This window comes from Lissotriton vulgaris, chromosome 7 (assembly GCF_964263255.1).
Source record: "Lissotriton vulgaris chromosome 7, aLisVul1.2, whole genome shotgun sequence".
In the NCBI taxonomy this organism is placed as follows: domain Eukaryota; kingdom Metazoa; phylum Chordata; class Amphibia; order Caudata; family Salamandridae; genus Lissotriton; species Lissotriton vulgaris.
The window spans coordinates 1172223843-1172240005 of NC_141695.1; the positions used below are offsets into that span (position 1 = coordinate 1172223843).

The window sequence follows — 16163 nt, forward strand, 5'->3', positions numbered from 1 at the left end:
AAACTCATTTTTTGTGAGTAGAGCCACAACTTGGTTGTTTGACCTTGCAGCCTAGCGCAAATACCTCTCCATTATACGATTTAGCTGCAGGCCTGATGAGCTTTTCAATTGGAACCTTTTGAGTCCTAATTTAAAATGTATAAGAAAAAGGCTTTTTAGGAGGATAGGGAAGGCAGATGAGCTATAAAGTAGGCCAGGGCAGTGAACTGCACTCCGTTCAATAAGTTTTACGCATTCCAAGTAGCACACAGAGTTCCCAAAACTCAGCTCCGCAAAGCAGAGTGGAGTTTTTTCCTCGCTCGCACTCACCAACATTAAGTTGACTAGTGCGAGCAAAGAAAATCCAACGCTAGACCACCACTCGCGCTGGGAAACCATCCGTTCGCGTTGAGGAAGCTGTAGAAAATCTACTTGAGCAGCAGAAAGAAGCAGCACTATTTGCGCTGATTTTCCAGCGTGGGATAAACACCCGGTGCTAAAAATCAGCGTGGATGGTGCGACCTAACATATACCGCCGCTTGCAGAACTCTGCTAAGCGCAGCTGAGTTTTTTGGTCACTTCAGTGAGTTTCGCATAACTCCGCAAACTCCGCCCAGGCATAGAGATGAATACTTTTGTCCACTCCAGCCAGAAACCTGAACACACAGCTGCAACAGCATAGACAACGTTTCAGAATGAGCAATTTAATCAATAATTTCATAAATGACAAATTAAAAGTGTCCTGTTCAATAAATACAGTGAGCATATGAGGAAGTGTTTCTTCTAGATAGGCAATAACTAACCAGCAATGCGATTGAGCAGACACATGAAGCTTAGTCCCAAACAATAAGCGATCTGATAGTTGGTGGGTCAACAGTGATGAATAATTAGACACCATGATAAGCAAAGGATTATCCTTCAGACACTGACTGGAGAACCCCTTTCCTAATCATAATTAAGGCTCCCAGTTTTCCGTTTTTACTGATTTTTACAGATAAATACAGACAGAAAACAATATGGTTTCCTGTCTGTATTTATTTTTAAAAGTGCAAAAATACTAAAAATGATGCTTTTTATGAAAGACTCTCTGTACTGTCTTTCATGAATTCCAGGCGAATGCTGAGCAGATAGGTAGCATAGGAAGTTACAAAATAGGATCTGATTTCCTTAAATTTAGGCAGATAGTAACATATATTTGTAGTATAACACTAATACGTACCTGTGTTATGTGGCTGCTTAATTTGCTCAAATGCGACAGTCATCCATGTATAAGTGCACTTCCAAGAGTTAAATCAATGTAGAAATATTTTATGATTCCACTTATTGTGAAAACACAAAATAAATATGGACAAATACCAATAAGATGGGCAAAAAATAGATATGGATAAATACAGACGTAAATGTTTAAAAAATAAGTACCATAAAATCTTCCTCCTCTGTAAGGAAACATGGGCTGAATTAGAAACACAGCAAATGCTTGCAGTGGGAGACAGTGCACCTGATGCCTTCGAATGTGGTGGATAATCCATCGCCTGTTACTAGAGCTGAAGGCTCACTAACCCTGTGCTGTGGGATTTACTGCTGCATCCACGTACATAAAAAGGATGAGTGCAATGTAATATTTTAGTGACAGTTCAAAAAAGAATAGAAGGAGCAAGTAGGATAAACGCCCCGACTGCGCTTAATGCCCACTAAACCACATGCTGTTTACTCAACAGCAATATTCTGTCTATCACTGATTAGCTCTGGAGTACATTAATTCCCTACCTTTTAAGGAGTAAAATTCGAACGAGTCCAGAGGATTAGTGGCATTTGGCGCCTAACATATCACATTTAAATTAATCCCAGTTACCAGGCTGTGGTTGGTAGGTTTTGTGGTTATCCCCTAACAGCAGTTTTTAGAGATCATTAGTTTACCAGTTCTTTTAGACTATCTTCTGGGGTGTGTTTTTATTAACAGAGCACTTTAAGACTGAGGAACCGATACGTGTGAGGAGTAACTGAGAGCAAGGACTGAGATACAGGGATCTGGTGGAGACTTTCCAGGAGGGTATCTACCTCTAGGTAACTCAGGGGATGTCTAGAGAAGGCACATAGCGTTTCCACACTACCATTCAGAATAGAAAACGCCGCAACATTACATTAAAAAACTCGCTTCACAGAAAACATGCAGGAAGAACCAAAAAGGACACACCATTAATATAAAGTAAAGATACATGTGTGCGGCCACCTTTCAAACATAAATTACTTCAACGCGGCTTCCTCTTTTACATACATATCAAAGGAGGGTGTGAACAGAACAACCAAAAGATGGTACGGATACAGAAACTTTGGGCCCACACAAGTCATCGTGATATACAAGTTATAGGGGGTGCTGGGTACAACAAAAGGAAGTTGGTGCAGTTAAAAGCCACTGTCATTGCGCAGTACTCCTCCGCCCAAGCATCGACTAAAAACCTTTTCACAATGTTGGCAATGGCTGAGTCACTCGCGAATTCATTGTTCACGGCAACAAACGCACCACAGATGATTTCGAAAACGGAACTCGATGAACTTCGGGGGCGGGCGGTGCTGAGGTACTGGGTGAAGCGCGGGACCGCCGGCTCGCGCGCCTTCGCCACTCTCTTCCGCAAGGGCCGCAAGGGCACCCGGCACACCTGGCGTGCGACCTCCTGGGCACTCAGGATGCGCGCCAACGACCATATTTACAAATACCCAGCTCTGGCCCATCAATTACGAAGCCCACGACAAAAGGAAGCGACCACGCAGCGAGGATTCATGGCTCCTCGGGGTGTTACCTTCCGCTCCATGAAGGACACCAGGGAAGCGGAACGGGGATTGGCTCGCGGCCGCAGAGCTGCGCATGCCGCTCTGGTGTGCAGTAGCCAGATCGCTCTCTCGAAACTTGGAAATAAATCTGCCTCTGCCATTTGGTCCAAAGCCAGCGTCTGTGCCGTGATTCCCATCCTTTAGTGACATTCGGTGTTTACAATTTCATAATTTACGGTGACTTTAGGTATGCCACTGACAGACACTATGGGATAACAGGGTTGTGTAGCCAGTCCTGCTTAGACTTGAGTCAATCTCAGGCTTTCCATAATGTTCCTAAAAGCAAGTTGTGGTTTTGTCAGGTTTTTCGTTTCAAATAGGTCAGTTGTTTTCATCAATTTTTTGCAAGGATTTTTCTTTTCAAAAGGAATATATGTTTTTTTTATTTTTGACTCATAGAAGTGGGTGGTTGATCTTTGTTTTAAGGAGGTCTCCTATTGGCTACAATACAAATTGAAAGCCTCTATAAAAGAGTCTATAAAACACTTTGTGAATAAGGATTAGACAATCAAAGAAGTACATTGTTTCTGGTATGACAAAAATACAATACAAAGTTTTTTGTTAGTGACTGCTCAGATGCAACTTGACTTTTAGAGGGGAAGTCGGCACTATGGAATTTGAGGTCTTCAACATAAGTGTTCACTGTGTTTCAAGTATAATGCAAACTCTAATGAGAAGGGACTGGGCAGGAGGTCTACCCCGAAGGATTAATGAGACAGACCATTGAATACCGATTTCTTTGCCATCACTTAGACCCTTGAGCTAGCATCTTTCTGTGTGTGGGTGTATTATAAACATACACACCAAATACAAAATGAGAACACCACAAAGAAGCTGAAAAGCAATTTTTGCTCTTTGGTCATTTGCATAATCTTGCCTTTTTATTCTGTGGATCACTGTAAAATACGGGGCAGGTGCAGCGATCTCTTTTTGTCAATAAAAGATCTTTCGTCTCAGTGCTGTACCTCTGTATGTCCGAAACAGATCTCTGCAGAAACCTCCCACAGGAACCACAGGCTCCTCCAAGAAACACCTTTCCGCAAAGCGAATTCTTTGCGCATGTCGTTTTACAGTTTGTATTCAACGGAGCTATGCCTTGACTCAACCTGCTCACCTGCATGAAATCCATATGCGACTTGGCTCGCTTTTAGGCTTCCCCTCAAAAACAACTTCCCATTCTCTCGTCCAGACAGATGGTGCAGATGTTACAAAAACCTAGCTCAACCGTTTCCGATTTCAAAAGGAACGGCTCTGAGGTAAAAACACATTAAGAAAATCTTTCTATGGGGCTTTTTTTCCCCATTCAAATCAAATCTTGCGGATTAAACAACATCGTCAGGAGTTCTTTATCGGTTGGTGCGGCGGTGGGGGCATTTGGTCAGAGACACTAAATTCTGTGTAACCCTAGCATGATTGGCATACATCTCAGGAGAGCAGACAGCACAACATACAGATTTACTTATTAAATAACGAGTTTAATTTGAGGTTGGGCAACGTGAATATAGATCCACGATAAAACCAATAACCACCTTATTTTCATTAAATGCACAAGTGTTTACATTGACTTCCTTTAGTAAAACAAGTTTCACAGGGGTTTTTAATTTCTTTATCTAGATCTACCCCCACCAACCACCACACACAATATCCAATCTTTGGAATCAGACGTTACAAATCCAGACACATTCATTACAGAATGTCACAGGGTGCTATCCGAAATTTAATTTAGTTTCTGGCATCTCACACAGGCGATCCACAGAGGTCGCCTCAGAAAATTAGTATCTGCTGGACTATAATCTAAAACTGTCAAAACTACTATGAATCTGCAGACGTCCTGGCAGCAATACATATATTAAAAAAGATAGGTATTAGAGAGCCATAGCAGACACAGTATTCAAATTGCAATGTCTTGTTATTAATTGTAAATGTGACAGCATGAGTGGATCACATGTGTAGCGTGCACTGTATATTGAGGCTGTGCTTGGTTGCAGTTAGACCAGCATTTCCAACGTGTGCCCCAAGGAAATGGAGTGGAACTTAGTAATAAGAATACTCTGTGCACCAGAAAATGAAGGATTTTTGTCCCTCAACTTGATTTAGGCCTGGCCCTCACTCGTCAGAGATGTGTAAAGCCATTTTGCAGCATTAAAGCTTGCAAGTCACAAAATTACCGTTTTTGAAAACGCAAAATATTTTAGCTTTTTTCCAAACTCATTTTGCGAGTCGGATAAATATTTCAGAGCAGCAAAGTGAGCTTACTGAACCCTTCCGAATAATAATTAGGAAGGGGATGACAGGGTGTTCCCTCAACTGCAATTCAGCATAGTATAAATCAATAGTTTGCAACCGCAGTTCCACTAACAGCCAGATTCATCAAAGCAACATTCTGCGAATTCCAAATTACGATTTTTACCAAATCGCAATTTAGAAATCGCAGAATGGCATTCATGAAGATATGCGCGAGAAAAATGCGATTCGCAATCAATCGGAATTGCCGATTGCGATTTGGCTCCAATTGCAGAAAAATCGCTGATTTGGCCGATGTGTTGATAGAAATTGCTTTTTCGCTATTACCGAAATCGCTATTTGCGATCTCGCTAACTGCAATATCGCAAAAAGGGGAAGTCGCATTTCGAGCCCAATGATGACATCACAACCAGGAAGTAGGCTGTTCCCTCCCTCATTCAGACCACAGAGCCTGAAACTGGAAGCAGGACTGGGAAGAGCTCCACAACAGTGAAGTTTCAGCACCACAGCAGGACATCCACAACCTCCAAAATGTCACAGGAAGCAGCAGGGAGCAGTGCCCCAGGAAGGAAGAGGAAGATTAAGTTCTCCGAACAAGAATTTGAGTTTCTAATTGAGGGGGTCTGCAAGGACCATGCACGCCTGTTTGGCAAGGACTCCAGGAGGGTGCCAGAGGCTGACAAGTGCCGCATCTGGCTGTGCATCCACGCAAAGGTTAATTCTGTCGGGGTGACCCAGCGGTCAATAGAGGAATTGAAAAAGAGGTGGTACGACCTCAAAGGGCGTGCCAAGGAGAGAGTTGCAGAGAGGCTGGGTGAGCGACTTGCCACCGGTGGAGGAGAACCCACTGCCACACCCAACACCCAACTGGAGGACTTCGTGGAGGACACTCTGACTCCTGAAGCCTGCGTGAGGGTCATCCAGTTGGACTCGTCCCGACTCACCCAACAATCCCAAGGTAAGTGGCATGCGGCTGCAAGCCCGTCCCCCAACAATGCCCATGACACCTGAGCTAGCAATTTGTCAACCCCAGTAATGCAGGCCATGCACACCTGAAATGCCCTATTGCATTGTGGGAGTTGTAGTGTAATAAACAATCCGAGTTAGCCCAACACAGGCAGACCTGTCAATTCAAAGTAGTTCCAAAAGCCAGTCAGGGAAAGCAGGCCTGCATGCATGTAGCAACATCTCATGTGCAAGGTACATATCATTAATCATGCACCCATTTACATCACAGGTGCAGCCGAGGAACCTAGCACCGACAGCGAGGCCCTACATACAGATGAGTACCCGGAGGACACCGAGGTTGAGGGCCAATCTGAACTGGGACCATCTCAGTCTCCTGCAGCAGTACCACCACAACCCCCCATGTGGGCAGGGCCACTCCGGCAGCCACAGGTGCCCAGCAACCACCCCAACCGACACCCACGGCAGTGGTACATGCCACACCACCAGCAGCCAGGAGGCAGACGAGGCGCACAGCCGCAGTCAGGTCGAAGTCCCGCGGACTGACGCGCCAGCTGAGTGACACCGCCACACGTGCGGGCAGGGCTGTCCATGCACGCGATCCTGGCCTGGCCATTGAACGCCACATGCTTGCGGTACATCTTACGCAGGTGCGTCACCTGGCTGCCATACATCTGCAGCTCACCAATACCGCGCAGCATGTTGGACAGCTGACCGCAGCTGTGCGAGAAAACAACCAGATCCTGGTCTCCCAGCAGAACATCACCCGCCAGCGCCACCACCAGTTACTGACCCGCCTGACCGCCTACACCAGGTCTAATCACATTATTGGCAATGCAACATCCCAACTTGCCCGCCGGTCATTCGCAATGCAGGTGCAAATGGTCCAGTCTTGCCAGGACGTTGCCAGGTCACTGGATCAGGTGACAGCAGCAGTGCTCAGAATGCAGCCAAGTGGCCATGGTGAACCCGGGGGTGGTGATGATGCCAGCGAGGGCACGTCAAGCCACAGCAGCATGTCCTTGCCGCTGGCATCTGAACGCCGCCTCAGCAGCAGGCCCACTGCAGCATCAAGGGCCAACACTGCAATTGAGGACAGCGAGAGGCGACTGGGTGCCTCTGGACGGAGGCGCCACTGACACATTTCACTCGGCCTGCAGGGCCATGCAGTATCTGCAAGCAAGCCCTCTACCCCTGCATGTGGACGTATGACGCAATACTGTTCCCATGTGCACTCATGGACAAAAAAGCCACATTATTGTGATTGAACAATAAGAATTTATGGTTTAACGTAAATAAGACTCATGTCATTATTACATTTGTTATGCATGAGTGCAGTGTTGTGTGTGGGGAATGTGTGCACTAGAAACAGTTCATTGTGATGTAGTTGCGACGCCTGTGTCCTTCTGCAGGATTCTACCCGCGTGCATGACGCACATGTGCAGGTGGGCGGTTGACCCCTTCCGACTCACTGCCAGAGATCTCGACAGGTATCCTGCGCTTGGTAGCAATGTTGTGGAGTATTGCACACACAGCAACGATGCGGCAGCAGACTTCAGGCTCTTATTTCATGGACCCACCAGTCTTGTGAAGTATGCGGAATCTGCTCTGCAAAAGGCCAAATGTCCTCTCAATGCAATTTCTTGTGCGTATGTGTGCAGCATTGTATCGCCGTTGCTGTGGTGTAGCAGGGTTGCGGTATGGGGTGAGGAGGTACTCACGGAGACCGTAGGCGCTGTCAACTAAATGAAAGGAGCAGAGGGTGAGTGCCTGTTCTGCGCAGCTACATGACCACAGTGTACTATATGGGGGCATGTGTACTTACCTAGTAGGTGTCCTTCGCCAAAGTCTCTCCTGGCCAGTCGTGTGTGAATGCCGCTGTGCCGGAATATGAAGGAGTCATGTGCGCTCCCCTGGTATTGTGCCACTATGTCCGTGATGTAAGTCTTAGCGTTGCACACCATTTGGATATTGAGGGAGTGGTAGGACTTGCGGTTGCGGTACATGTATTCCGTTTGTGCTGGTGGGCAGATGTGGATGTGGGTACAGTCAATGCATCCGATTACATGTGGGAAATGCGCAACGTTGTAGAAATGTAGCTTGGTCTCATTCAAGTCCTGTTGGGTGGTGGGGAATGAGATGTAGTGGTGTAGCCGGGTCAGCATAGCCTCCAGGAAACTCCTTAGGCAGTGGGACATGGTGCTCTGGGATATCCCCCCTGCAACAGCGACTATCCCCTGGAAGCTTCCGGAGGCCAGTAGGTGCAGGCTGCACAAGACCTGGACATGGGTGGGCACGGCATTGGTCCTCCTTGTTGGGTGCTGCATCCGGGGGTTTAGGTCCCGGATCAGCTTTATGATCATTGGCCCATTCAGGCGGTACTTAGAGTAAATTTGCTCTGCAGTTTGGCCCAGCAGGGTGACCCGCAGGTGGAATATTCGCTCCTGGATCCTGCGTCTGTTCCGTGCTGCAGCCTGGAGCCTACGCCGCCTGACCACTATGTAGAGTCCTGTCATTGTGAGAGTCCTCATGCTACTACTGTGTTTCCTTAAGTGTGTTTGTTCAGCACTGCACCTGTGGCTCATGAGTTTTGTTTTGTTTTTTTTTCCTTCATGGTTACCACCTGCTTTTGGTTCTCCTTAAATTGCGCCTCGCAAATAGCGATTTTCAGCTTTTTCGGTATTTGCGAGTTTTCATGAATGGCGTTTGAGAATATTTTGCGAAATCGCAATTTAAATTGCAAAATCCATGGATTCTCGCTATTTCCGATTCGCTATGGGGGTTCTTCTTAGATTCTGCGATTTCGCAATTTTATTTTTGCGAATTCGCACATTCTGTGTTTTTGGCATGATGAAATGCTTTTCTGGTAATTGCGATCGCAATAGCTAAAATCGCAGCTATTGCCATCGCAATTTTGCTTCATGAATCTGGCTGTAAGTCACCAACACCTTGAAGGAGAGGGTGGCCCATTCGGAAAAGGGAAACCGTCTACAGTTGACAGTTGTTTGTGAGTAGTGTCAGTGGTCCCCTGTACAACTGCATACTCCCACTAATGACTTCCAAAACTGAATTGGTTTTCTATTATAGCAACATTTGCTTTTTTGAGGAATACGGGCAGCTTTAAAAAAAAAAATGTAAGTTTCCCACATGAGAATGCAAACATGGAGATCGATCGGCTGTCCCTTGCCATCATTTCTGTATTTATGGCCAATCGCAGGGGGGCATACAAATAGTGACCTGACTAATTGATATCAATTATGTAGGTCGTTCGGCAACTGCCTGCTATTGGAAATTTTGTGAAGTGACCTATTAGTACATAGGTTGTATTGCAAAATTAATGGCCGATCAGTACACAATTTCTAACCACCTTTTTAGTACATCAGGCCCTACGTCAGCACAACCTTGAGTGAATAAAGTAAGCTATGCCATCCAGAAAGTGAGCGCATTATGACAATAACACAGTGTGATGCCTCTATTTGATTGCACTAACAGCCTCAGCAAACATGTCCCTGTTATGTGGCTTCCAAAAGATCGCGGAACTAGGGCCTTGTTTCTCTAGGGCCTTACATTGGTTATCAATTAGGAAGAGAGTTATTTTTAAAACCTTGGTTTTTGTCTATCATAAAATTCGTTCTTCTTACCCTGCATTTATGGCAGCCAAATTTCTCCCCTTTAGTCACACACAGATACTACATTCATATGACGATTTTCTTTTGGATATCCTCAAGACCAATACTGTGACGTTTCAAGATGGAGCTTTTCCAGTCACTCTAGCACAGTAGTGGAATTGCTCCCCTTGAACTTATGATCTCTTTCTAGCTTGTACATCATCTACAAGAAACTTTTTACTAATCTTTTTTAATGGTTAACTTGAATTCATTTGTGCACATTTAAAGGTGAGTACATTTTTACTTGTATCCACTGCTATCTTATAGTTTAACCTGTTGTGTTCACAGATAATTCTAAGACACTTTGGTGTACGTGTGCTGCAAACAAAATATAATGCAACAAAGATACAACATACCACAACATAGTGACCCTATTAGAACACTTTTGCAACTGCTCAGCTGAAGGTACACTGACGTTTATGGTGCAGGATTTTAAAGTGAGTAGCTATAAGTAGATAGTGTTCTATTTTGTGAGATCTTAAGACACTGGGATTAAAAAAGCTGTATCGCTGTGTCTGGATTGACCCATAAATGTTGTAGATTTGTACCTGAACGTGGATGCTGTGGTAATTAGATATAACAAGCAGTTGGCAACTCCAGATACTAAAACAGTCTACCTCCCTCATACTGGAGCCAAAAACCTGAAGCCATAAGAAACCCTTTTTCAGAAGATGTTCGGGATCCTTTACTAAACACTGCATTGACTTAAAGGTCCTTTTATGAAACAGAACAGAGCTACATTGACTGCATCGGCCAGGCTTTTAATGGGTTCTAGGACATTTTATCACATTTCACCCGACCTTCGCAAGCTAAACTGGCTACCTATTGAAGCAAGAATCCGACTCAAGATAGCCTGTCTGACTCATAAAGCCATACACTACAATACCCCATACTATCTAGTTAATAAACTTGAACTATCGGGCTCCAACAGGAACCTCAGAAGTACATCCCCCCTTCTCCTGAAACCTCCAAGATTCAAAAAGAAAAGATCATACAACCGTGCATTCCCCGGTCTTGCTCAAAGAATTTGGACCTCCTTGCCATTAGAGATCAGAGCAAATCCTTCCACTACTTCCTTCAAATAACTGGTCGAAAGACTACTAATGAACAAAAGTTATGCGCGCTGTTCATGTTAGTGTGTTCTGTTAAGAACCAAAATCTTGAAATATTTCTCACTGATGTTCTATGGCATATTTTTCCCGCATCTTTTTGTTTTAGTCCTAGATAGCCCCTTTAACTGCATCAACTGTTGATTGTAAGATTTTTACTCGGAACGCTATATTGCACCAATGAAACTAATGTATTACCATCTTTATGTTCTGTATAATTACTGACAAAGCTGTGCAGTGCTCTGATACCCCCTCGGGTCTTGTTCGTGCTCTATAAAACTTTCAAATAAATAAATAAATAACATGCTATCCTAGATTCCAATGCCATTAGATGAAATCAAACAGATTAAATTAAACCCTGTATAGTCTAGGATCTTGCTGGGGCATTCTGTGGCTGCTCTTGTGAAAGGAAAGAGAAAACAGGCGCAGCTCCTCCACTATGGCGGAGATGTGGCGCCCCACTGCTTTTAAGCAGTGGTAGTAGAAACATAAAATGATAATAATACTGTTCGTGTAATTGTGAAAAATGAGATGCCTATTTGGGTGGACAATAAACGTTGGGTAAATACCAGCAAAGGAGCCAGGGATGGGTCTCTAGAACAGCAGATTCGCAATCCAGTGATAAAGGACTTTCATAGTATGTCTGCTTTGCGTTCCATCCATTCTACAATGTTAAACCATTGTGGCTATGTGCAAGAAAGGATTCTGGTAGCAAACAGCTGAAAGGGTTAATGGCCAAAATCTTCTGTTGGAATCCTATCCAAGGTAATTTGTCACCATACTGATACACTGAAAGTCAGCAAATTATCTTGACTTAGCCACCCCTCAAAAAGCACTGAACTCATTATCCCACTCCAAAAATGTTTTCGGAATAAAGTCTAAAACTCTCACACAAAATGTTAAATCCATCACAGTGTATTAAGTAATCAATACATGCTAACCAGCTCAATTCCATATTGCCATTAAGTAGCTGCTTCCTTTGAGAAACAGGTCACCTCTTTACTGAAATTTTAGATCTGAAGGATCAGTATGTCCAATCCATTGCAAGATCGCAGCAAGGACTGTCAATCAGTTTTTGACCGTTTCTGGCTGTGGATACTGCATTTGACCTTTGTCCTTCCTTCCCATTTATACATGTATCGCCTTTAAATTGGTTACCTCTGTTTTCGGTTTCCCTCTTTCATTACTTTCTTCTTGATTCTCCAGTTTTAGCTCACTATCATTATTTCAAAATAAACAATGAAGTTCACCTATCTCAACTGATTAAAAGTGAATGATAAATGCTTTAATGTCCTTTATTAGGAGTCTAACACCTTCATTAGTTTTTTTACCTTCTAATGGTATGTTTCAGTATGTTGTTCTTTTCATGGAAGGGAACTCTTAGTGCCTGTTTGCTCTATAACCACTGGCAGTGCAATCCCTGGCGTCCTGACCCGCTCAATGCAATTTCTCCACCACACTGCTTTGATTGTGTTGGCTAACCACAGTGGGTGGACTTAAATGGGCGTCTTCCTTAGTCGGAAAGAGTTAATTGCTGCACTTCACACGTATCCAATTTACAAAAAGTCCAACGTTCACCCTCTTCCACTTTCTTAAAGAGTTGTATCTCATGTGATCAGTGACATGAACATATTTTAAGATCATTCACACTAATCCATAATGTGCTACAGTATCTGCTGTGGAGTGGCTCTCTAACTACATTGCAATCTACTCATGTTATATTATGCGTATCTGTAAAGCGCACTACCACCTGTGAGGGTATCCTGTAGCTGAGCAGGCGTGTGTGCCTAGCCCTGCTTATGGTAGTTTGGTTAATTGAAAAAAACAGGTCTTCAGCTTCTTGCGATATTCAAGAAAACAGAAGTAGGAGGCTCTGACGTGGAGTGGGACCGAGCTCCAGCTTTAGGAGAGATGAAAAAACACCTGTCCCCCTGATCTGGTCCATTTATGTGAGGGATGTAGGAGCCCTGTGGAAAAGAGGTGTCTGGGTAGTTGGTGGAGAGAGATTCCACTGTTTAGGTAGGGAGCGTCTATGTTGTTTAGTGCCTTAAATGAATGTGTGAGGAATATAAAAATTAGTGTGCTGGTGTATCAGGAGCCAGTGGAGCTCCCGGAGGTGTGATGTGATATGAGTTCTGTGTGGGCGGTTGAGAACGATTCTGGCTGCTGAGTTCTGGATGGTTTGCAGTCTTCTAGAGAGTTGCTTGGTGATCCTGATGTAGAGGATGTCCCGCTGTCCAACTTTCTGGTGACTAGGGCATGAGTGACAGCTTTTCTAGTGCTGCTTGGGAGCTCTCAGCCTCTTTAGGGTCTCGAAGCAGGATGAGGTGAAGGCGTTGACTAGTGTGGTCATGTCCAGTTTGCTGTTGATGATTATTCCTGGGTTCCTGGCATGGGTGCTGAGTGTGGGTCTGAGTTTGGCTAGCCACCAGTTAAGAGTTTCATGGTGAGGTGTTCTTGCTGAAGATCATTATTTCTGTCTTGTCAGTGTTGAGATTGAGACAGCTGGCTTTCACCCAGTTAGCGACTTCAGTCAAACTTGTTTCTTGTGTTTGAGGTTTTATCCAAGATCGAGAGTATGAGTTGTGTATTGTCAGTGTAGGAGAGGATGTTGATGCTGTGTTGATGCTGTGTGAGCAGGTGATGTTGGCCAGAGGGTTCATGTATGCATTTAATTCTCACTGGATGTAGTCATGTATGATTACATTCCAATTTTATGTACAATTAAAACGTCCACAGAACCATGTTCCTCTAACAACAATGGAGCTTATTTAGTCACAGACCTTCTTGAACCTGCCTTCTACGTACTGCATCATGGGAAGAGAGAGGCAAGATGAAGCAGACTCCTCCTTGCATCTCAGTGGGTGTGTTTTTGCTCCCTTTTGTCGAGTCAAACCCCACCACAGAGGTTCTGATGATTAACGGCTCCAATTATAAATCTTGTTAAGCTGTTAGGAGGCCTTCTTTGGAGGGAAACAATAAATAAATGTTCCCTTTGAGCTAACAGAAGGGGCAAAGCCATGGAAAACATTGATTTTGACTGAAACTGTTCTTTTATACTTGTGAATTAAAAGTTGCTATTTCTTTTCTGCACTGTACCCTGAAAACTCTGGAGCTCACTGACAACAAAATAACGCTCTCTGACTTCATTAACTTATTTTGCGGTGCACTAAGCTGTGCTACACTCCCTGGCATAATTAGATTAGGAGTTTCCAATGTGGCCCCAACAGGGCCAGAACCCTTCCACGTTTTTCAATATCTACTTAAGATATATTTACTAACAATAAATCTGAATGGACCTCACTGAAAAAGGAAGCGTTTCTCCTGTAAAACTGGAATGGATCCAGTTCTCCGTAGCGGAAGCTGGACAACCCTGTGCTAGACTCTTATCTTGTGGGACGGACTATTAAAGGGGCAAATTATTATCTACATCCTTATTGCTATAATAAACATGCATGTCAATAAAAATAAACCGTAAAGAAAGAGTGTCATTGTCGCAATGGCTAAGACGCTCCGCTCGACGACTGCCCAGTGACTAGTGTGAGGTAGGCCAACAAAAGGCATGGAAAAATACAAACTGCTAAGGCATCACTGTTTATTGCTGAAGGTGACAGCTAGAGGGCAAAACCTGCCAAGCCTGTTTTCTACTTACCTGAAAATGAACATTTAAAACAAGAAACAAATTTTGAGAAGAGCGTGGGTAGCAGTAGATAATTCATTCGACCTGTTTTTTTCAGAGAAACCAATGGTAAGCAGCTAGCTGCACAGGCACTTGCTTTACTATTACTTGCGCGTAGAGGAATCAAATCGGTGCAAATATTTAAGCTAAGCAATGGCTTATTTTTTTCATTTTCCTTTAACTCAGAAAATCTTTTGAGTTCGTATAAGGTCCGCCAAGACTTTAGAGTGTTATGTTCTCTAACAGACACCAGACCAACAGAAGTAAATTGATAAGCAGGTGTGTTTAGGCAAAAAAGTCTACAGAGAGGTTCGGCATAACTGAATAAAATCTGCCACCCATCCTCAGTTTCAGGTGTGTGGTGGTGGACGGGGACAGCAAGTGTCCCTAAGGGTCTAATTTACTGCTGCAACTTTTCATAATATACAAGTATTCCTAACTGGAGATAAATCGGGGTTCAACAGCTGCAACAACAAAAAAAGCCTGTGAATGACGTGTAGCTTCATGTATGTTCTGAGAACAAACCAGAACATCAGAAGCTGCCTACGACACATTCACTTCTAGAAAAAGAAAAACTATTAGTTCCAGAAAGATACGAAAACAGCGATCTTCATTATCAGAAGAACTATCCAGAAATATTGGTAGTATGCAAAAGAGGGGTTTTGGAGATAAATGTGCCTAAAATTACTGCACTCTCCTGTCGAATCCCTCAACTTCAGCACCACATATTCACTTTAAGCTTCTTTAGAAGGTGGCACACATCATTAACCTAATTTATCGTTTAATTTCAAAAACAATTCTTGACCAGTCTCCTACTAGCATATTCTCTAGTTTATTCCTAAATGCGTTTCTTAGGTAAATCAAAACATAATTTCATCCAACAAGTGTTTCACAAGTATAACTTACTTATCCAGAACGCACACGACACTGAACTAAAGAGCAAAAGAGTTTATTTATATTTTTTTATTTCCACATCTGTGATCTGCGATCTGCCCCAAATATTTTCAAACGGATTCCAACAATGCGAGTTATGCTTGTGACACACATGTTGGCCAAGTTTATATTTTGGTTAACTTAAACTAATTTGAGAAAATGAAAGGGAATAATCTAACAAGATTGGTTATTAATTATTTTCGAAATAACAATATATATATTAGAAAATGAACACAAGCATCGCTCGAAGATGTGCATTCAGGCATATTCTCCTATTCCCAAAGGAACTGAGAGCACCCGCACAATTGCAAGTGAAAAATCATGTCAGCCGGTTTGAAGATGGAAATCCAAATCAAATTTGACCACAGGTCTGAAATTGTCAAAATGGTGAGACTGTGATGTAGTCTCTGCAAAAACCCAGAGGAAAGAAATTCAGATGCTCCACAGAATCCATGATCTAACGTCCAAGATTCTGTCTTAATCCAAAGAAGTCAGACTACTCTCCCTAGACCTGAATGCGCTCCAGTGGCTACCTGTGGAGCAAATCTTGAAGTTCAAAACACTCTGTATTGTCCAAAGAGTTTCTCTGGACAAAGATGCAAAGATTTCCAGATGCGGATTACCCGCTGCATATCTGGCTTCACTCAATCATAATAATTCAAGCATAACAAGAAAAGGAAGACCAACGAAATGGCTGGCCATGACTCTGGAAGAATTTGAACCCAAACCTAAAGTAATTATCTTAAACAGCCCCCT

General features: G+C 43.6%; 1 protein-coding gene across 3 annotated transcripts in view; it reads right to left on the reverse strand.

The window, feature by feature from the left end:
- The window catches only part of NR3C1 (nuclear receptor subfamily 3 group C member 1), a 775966-nt gene that overhangs the window by 391523 nt on the left and 368280 nt on the right, over positions 1-16163 (reverse strand). The window lies entirely within an intron of this gene.